The 7,454-nt window shown below is 33.9% G+C and overlaps 1 protein-coding gene across 2 annotated transcripts in view; it reads left to right on the top strand.

Annotated features, from left to right (window-relative positions):
- The first annotated feature begins 2,806 nt into the window (after window positions 1-2,806).
- The window catches only part of arhgef39 (Rho guanine nucleotide exchange factor (GEF) 39), a 49,571-nt gene continuing 44,923 nt past the window's right edge, over window positions 2,807-7,454 (top strand). The window contains exons 1-2 of one of the 2 annotated variants that reach the window (XM_048154848.1): window positions 2,873-2,953; window positions 5,520-5,726. The gene's annotated coding sequence lies outside the window, so the exon portion shown is untranslated. Of the gene's footprint in view, window positions 2,954-5,519; window positions 5,727-7,454 lie in introns of both variants that reach the window. The other variant, XM_048154847.1, reaches the window with a different exon arrangement.

Raw genomic sequence — 7,454 nt, 5'->3', positions numbered from 1 at the left:
CATCTGGCACTCGAGAAACAGCCCTTATGTTATAGTGAACACTGCACACTTGTAAGCGTTGTTGAGCATATGTTGAGTTGTATAGGCTCATATATATGTACTGTACACTGTGTCCTACATGGCTTTAATGCAATAGTTCACCCAAAAATGTTGTTCCAAACCTACATGACTTTCTTTCTTCTGTGAAACACAAAAGATGATAAATAATAATAATAATAATAATAAAGCCTCAGTGTTTGTCATTACAATGAAAGTCATTGACTTTCACTGTATAGACAAAAGAAAGTGAATCAAACTGGTTTGGAACAACATTAAGGTGAGTAAAGGCCTATTCACACCAAGAATGATAACTACAAAGATAACTAAAATTACATTCACACCAGTGTATGATTATGTTCTGTTTATTATGTCATCTGACACTTTAAATGCTTACGCTCTTAAAGTAGAATGGATTTTGATTGGCTGTTAATGTTTTTATAGCTCATCAGCTGGAAAAAATAACTTTCTGAAAGTAATTCCAACAATATTGTTTTTCTGTGCCATTATTGTTATAACTGTGGTTTGGACTCAGCTATTCTTTTATATTTACAACGATTTTTGAACTGTCTTTATTGTTATCGTTATCGTCCTTGATGTAAACGGGCCTTAAAGGGTTAGTTTACCCAAAAATGAAAATTATCCAATGATTTACTCACCCTTAAGCCATCCTAGGTGTATATGAATATCTTCTTTCAGATGAGCACAATCGGAGATATATTTAAAAATATCCTGGCTCTTCCAAGCATTATAATGGTTGTGAACAACGTATTTTGAAGCCGACAAATATACATCCATCAATCATAAAAATAATCCAACCCATTGCTTCGCTTCAGAAGGCCTTTATTAACCCCCTGGAGCCGTATGGATTATATTTATGATCGATGGATGCGTTTATTCTGGGCTTCAAAACAGGCCCCCCATTCACTACCGTTATAAAGACTGGTAGAGTCAGAATATTTTTAAATATATCTCAGATTGTGTTCGTCTGAAAGAAGATACACACCTACACACCTAGGATGGCTTGAGGGCGAGTAAGTAAGTTTTAAGTTAAATCATGACAGATTATTCATTTTCCTTTTAACCCTCTGAAGCATGCAAAATGAATCTATTTACTTTAAAACAATAATATATCATTCCTGATGTTTGTATTTAATCAAAAAATTGTGTTCTGAGTTTTGGTTTCCTTTTTGTTAGTTATTTGGAAACAAAATTATAACATTCATGAAACGTTCTTTTTAGGAATTATTTTTATAAGCAAAAACTAATGTTCCGTGAACCAAACATTGCTGCATTGTAAAAAAATATTTTCATGATTTATCATCACAATTTTTTTTTTCTTTTGTCAGATCAACTTCAATACTTAATGTGGTTCAGATAACATAATATTTTGAGTTTCTGTTGATTAAACCAATCGCCTTCATTGTATTAACTCAAAATTTTTATTTCAGTGAACTCAAAATTTTAAGGTAACTTTTATAGGTTAAACCAACAATTCTTTTTTACAGTGTGGGAATCTTGTCATTTAATAAAATATATACAGGACAGACATATAGAATTATGGGAAAGGGTCAAAAGTGGCTATGATGGTTTGGATGTAACACTACATCCTTTTTGTGCCTTTTCTATTACACAACAACTCTAAATCGTCTAATTTTAATACCCAAATTATGCATTACCCACCATCTCAATGCCTTATTTGTTCTTAATGCATAAAATCAAGCCTGTTGGTCATATATTTTACACCAGGTTGCTGCACAATCTGTCATGTTGGTCAGAGGCTGGATACCTTCAGATAGCCACACATGTGCAGGCAACACTAGATGTCAGTGTTCTCGCTGATGTCGGGCTGCAAGCTTTTTGTTTGTGGGAAGAGGAAGGAGAAGCACATACAGTAGTTTGAGAAGTTGATGCTTGCACTTTACAACTTGCGGGTCCTAATGGATTTCCTTATATTAGAGGGACTGTCTGTGAGGAGTTAGGGGCTATTACTGTGCCAAGCCTGATCACGGGGCATCACTTTCATCTTGCCAACACTCTTGTATAATTAGCAGAAATTTGCTGAGATGTGTTTTCTCCTCCCTTCATTTCCTAAGATGAATCATCAGGAGTATAGACAAAACTCCCTTTCTTAACTCCTAGGATGCAAAAGTTAAATGTAAAATTAATGTTTCGTCTTATTTAGAAGATAAATTTAGTATTTTTTCAACTTTGAAGCAGTTGGATTCACCTAACATGCCTCAGACATTTCTGAAGGCGCATAAGTTTGAGGTTTGGCAGAGTCTGTTTATAGCATCATAATTACATAAGCACGCTGCTCCTTGTTGTTAATGATCATAAACAAACATAACAAACTTGTCATCAATAATCTATCCACTCGCAAGTGTTTTAAACATGTCTGTGGCCAATCAATAATGATAAGATGATTTTTAAGTGTCATTCTATAAAATTAGGTGCCTTTTTCCTTTTGAAAAGGTGATTTTAAGAAAGTAAATTGATGCAAACTGACAGACAAAAAATGACAAACACAAATTGTTTTGATGCTGGCACAGGGTTACCTGTAGGCCATATAGCATCATATCAGAGAAATAATAGGCTATATAGGCTAGCCTATATTCACTTGCAAATACAGAAACAATCTTTTTAATATATAATTAATAATTAATATAGCCTATATTATTTTTGTTAGGTTTGTCAATAATAAATGTTTTTTTTTTTTGTACACTTATTCTTATGACACATAGACCACAGTGAAATGACCCCTAGCGCTGTATGTACTAAATGTATTGTTGACGTCACGGGGGACGGCTCGGTTTCGATGTTTGGAAGCACCAATCAGAGCGCAGAAAAACCCGGAACTTCTGAGAGCGTAAGAAAGAGCGCCTGTATTCAATTTGAAAAGGAAAAACAACATCAGGTATGGACTTTTTTATGTTTATATTATCTATATCGTTTTATAAACGTTACAGGTTTCATTTAAATGGTGACGTTATCATGAAGTCATATATATTAAACAGTATAGTTTCAACTTCAAAGACACATGAAACAGAAGTGCATTTCTTCAGTTCTGCTACGCTAACAAGTGTTTATTTTTTTAAGTACTTCATGTTTGTCATACTTGATATGCAATATTGTGTCTAGACCCCTGCGTTTAGTCTCGAGCGCTGACTAAAGGAAAGCAGACTGGCTTTGTAAATAATGCGTTCAAAGTGGTGACCTTGTAGGTTTGTGTATAATAGGAAAATCTGTTTTGAAATAAAGTCCAAAACCTGTTTGGTCCTCTGTGATTTGAGAGTTTTGTTTTAAGAAACATGTTAAAGAAACGCTAGACTCACTACATGACATGAGTTTTACTAGAAATTTCATTGTTAATCAACTAGAAGCGAGTTAACCTACTTATCTATTTAACCTTAAGGTTCTGTTTAGGGACTCTGAAACCCTTAAATCTAACTATGTTTAAAGTATGTTTGTTTTTATATACTTAATTATGCAACACTTTAAAAATATGGTTCCATTAGTTAATGCATTAAAACATTAACAATGAGCAGTACATGTTACAGTATTCATTAATCTTAGTTAATGCTAGTAAACAAAAGTACAACTGTTCATTGTTAGTTCATGTTAGCTCAGGTCAATTAACTAATATTAACAGAGACAGCATTTAATTTTAATAATGTATTAGTACATGTTTAAATTAACATTAACTAAGATAAATAAATTCTTTAGAAGTAGGCTATTTTTCATCATGTTAACTAATGTATCTAACTAATGTTAACAAATGAAACCTTATTGTAAAGTGTTACCCAGTTGGTTTGACAGTTGGTAATTTTATTAGCTAATTGTTTGCGAGCTGATTATAAACAAAATTTCTCAATGAGACATATTACATTCATATATGTTACATTGTAATCTCGGAGACCCCATATATAAAATATAAATAAATGTAGACTGTAGAAGTATGTTCTTATGGCAAAAATGCAAAGAAAATACAATAAAAATAAAACCAGCTAGTTAATAAGGTCTATTTGGACTTGTTTTAGATTTATTTATTTTTTTTGGCGTTTTTGCCTTTATTATGATAGGACAGTGATTAGACAGGAAGCGAAGTGGGAGAGAGAGAGGGGGACGGGACCAGGAAAGGACCACAAGCCGGGACTCGAACTCGGGTCGCCCGAAGCGCATTGGCGCTACATGTTGCCGCGCTGCCCATGAGGCCATCGGCGCTGACTTGGACTTGTTTTATTATATTTTTCAACAACAGTGCCTTTTTGTTGGTGTCAAACTTAAAGGGTTAGTTCACCCAAAAATGAAAATTCTGACATTTATTACTCACCCTCATGCCGTTCCACACCCGTAAGACCTTTGTTAATCTTCGGAACACAAATTAAGATATTTTTGTTGAAATCCGATGACTCAGTGAGGCCTCCGTAGCCAGAAATGACACTTCCTCTCTCAAGATCCATAAAGGTACTAAAAACGTATTTAAATCAGTTCATGTGAGTACAGTGGTTCAATATTAATATTATAAAGCGACGAGAATATTTTTGGTGCACCAAAAAAAAACAAAATAACGACTTATTTAGTGATGGCTGATTTCAAAACACTGCTTCATGAAGAGAATCAGCGTGTCGAATCAGCTGTTCGGAGCACCAGAGTCACGTGATTTCAGCAGTTTGACGGTTTGACACGCGATCTGAATCATGATTCGACACAGAAGAATCATAACGCTCCGAAGCTTCCTGAAGAAGTGTTTTGAAATCGGCCATCACTAAATAAGTCGTTATTTTGTTTTTTTAGCGCACCAAAAATATTCTCGTCGCTTTATAATATTAATATTGAACCACTGTACTCACATGAACCGATTTAAATATGTTTTTAGTAACTTTATGGATCTTGAGAGAGGAAATGTCATTGCTGGCTGTGGAGGCCTCACTGAGCCATCGGATTTCAACAAAAATATCTTAATTTGTGTTCCGAAGATTGGAACGGCATGAGGGTGAGTAATAAATGACAGAATTTTTGGGTGAACTAACCCTTTAACCCAAATACAAATAATATTACTATATTCAGGGATCCCACAGTGATGAAAAACCTAGGAATATCATTTTTCTTCCTGGACCTGCTGTAATCATCATGGAAATGAGTTCAATCTTAAGAAGTCATGCAAAAGTCATGAAAATTTCTATAGGGAATCTAAATGTTTATACTTTTTCGCAGCTCTGAAATATTTAATCGGCTAGTTGTAGCTGTTTGCAGAGTAAAACTTGCTGCAAGCCACCATGATAACATCCGTTTGCTTGCTGAGGATCTTAATGAAGACATTTGCACATGAATAATTATAATAAATCATTATTAATAATAAAAGAAATCTAATGGTATTTAAAGGAGAGAAAAATCATATTGTTTTAAGTAAATAAAAAGTTGTTTTTAGTATATTAGTTATAGTTAGTATTTTGATTTATTTATTTATTTTGTATTTACAGTACTTAGAAAAGTTACCCTATTCTCCAGAACCGAATGTCTGAAAGAGTGGATTAAACGTCTCTCACTAATCTATGACCATCAGAGCAATAGAATTGAGTGGGAATGTTTGGATGCGCTCCAGCTCCACCCCTCATCCATGTGGCTCTGCTGGGAGGCAGATCTGTGGACTTGCCTGAGCTGATGATGTTGCACTACTTCATTTGCAGGTGCCACCCAACACCTTTATATTTAGATACAAGCGTGTTAGGAAAACAAGTTTGTCTGTGTAATAAGCATAGAATCTTTTTCCTGAACAAAAAGAAAGCAGTCTTGTTTAATATAAGCGCTGAGTTATGCAAACAAACCCTGCTGGTTGCTCCATATTTAGTCTTTTTAACTAGGTACTCCTGACCCCAGTCCTCCTCAGCTGGCTTTTAATTGGCTTCACTGGGCCTAAAATGCTGCAATATTTCTCGAAATTGACTGCTTATTTGAGTGTCGAGAGTGATGCAATTTACAGTAAGTTGCTGGTAAAAATGGACCATGGCTTCAGATGCAGCACTTAGCAGAGGCTGCATGGGGCACGCGTAACTTCAGGGGATGCATTTCACGTTTGCTGTGTTTTTATGGAGGTTTTGTACAAACAAGGGGACCGGCACCATAAAGGCAGATGGCATGGGTTTTTTTTCGGTGATTTTGCTCCTCATATGCACTCCGGCTTATGTGCCCTCTCCGTCTTTTCGTGTTGATCGGACCGCCTTGTTTACAGTGTGTTATAGAAGGGGCTGACGCCAGCCTCCCTCGGGAGGGAACAAGGGTTAATTGCTGTTAAAGTGTTGGTCTCGTTCCTCTTTCTGGCCCTGATACTCCATTAGAGCTGACACTAATGAGGCAGTGCAGAGAGGACACCCCGGAGTCGAGGGACAACACCACCGGCTGGGGGAGGGAGCCATGATGGAGAGACTTTACTTAGCTGAGAGAGAGAGAGCACATACTAAGTCATAGATCAAGAGTGTGTGTTGTTCAGTGTTGTTGAGGATGTGTGTAGGCTTGGCTTCCCTTAATTGGTGGCTTACCCTCTGCATATGTTGTTTGTTTGTCATTAAGAATTCACAGGGGACTGAATCACTGGTCACCCCTGATGCTTGGTCTATGCAGCCAATGGCATTTGCTTGGTTATTTTGCCATATTGATTGTAATTTACAATTTTCAAAATATGGATTTTCAGTGCCCTAATCATATAAATAATGAAAATAGCTTAATAATAATATAAAAGTACTTTATAAATAATTGATCATTGATTTAATGAACACAACAAAATATATAAGGCTGCAATAATTTCTTAAAAATGTATTTAAAATAAAAAAATATATATTTTAATTAATTGTTTTATCAATAAGTGATGTATAGAATTTAATTAACTTATTTTATTTGAGCAAATTATTATTTATTAAAAATACTAATATATATTAGAACTTTGAATTTATTTTTTATCTAAATATTAATTATCTGAATTTTTAATTAATAATACAAATATCACAGTATGTGATATTTGTATAATATTAATATAATTAAAATAGCTTGATTAAAAAGATATATATATATATAATATCAATCTTTTATATATATATTTCTTTTTTAATCAAGTTATTAATTTAATTATATATATATTAGTAATTTGTTACAAAATATTAATGCTGCAGTTTAAAAATATTAAATTAACAAATTATTTCAGTCTCACATCTTTCATTGAGTATGTATATATATTACAATACATTGTCTTTTACTGCAAATAATAATTAATTTCATACTCAAAGTAGAACTGAAGATGATTACTAAGTTATGTTTTGCATGCTATGATTTTCAGTCAAATAACAGACTTTTATTGAAGTTTTCTTAAAAAGTGTTAAAATTCTTAAAAAGTGTGTGTATATATATATATATATATATATATA

Source organism: Megalobrama amblycephala, linkage group LG14 (assembly GCF_018812025.1).
Source record: "Megalobrama amblycephala isolate DHTTF-2021 linkage group LG14, ASM1881202v1, whole genome shotgun sequence".
NCBI lineage: Eukaryota > Metazoa > Chordata > Actinopteri > Cypriniformes > Xenocyprididae > Megalobrama > Megalobrama amblycephala.
This window is presented reverse-complemented; position numbering and strand designations above follow the sequence as displayed.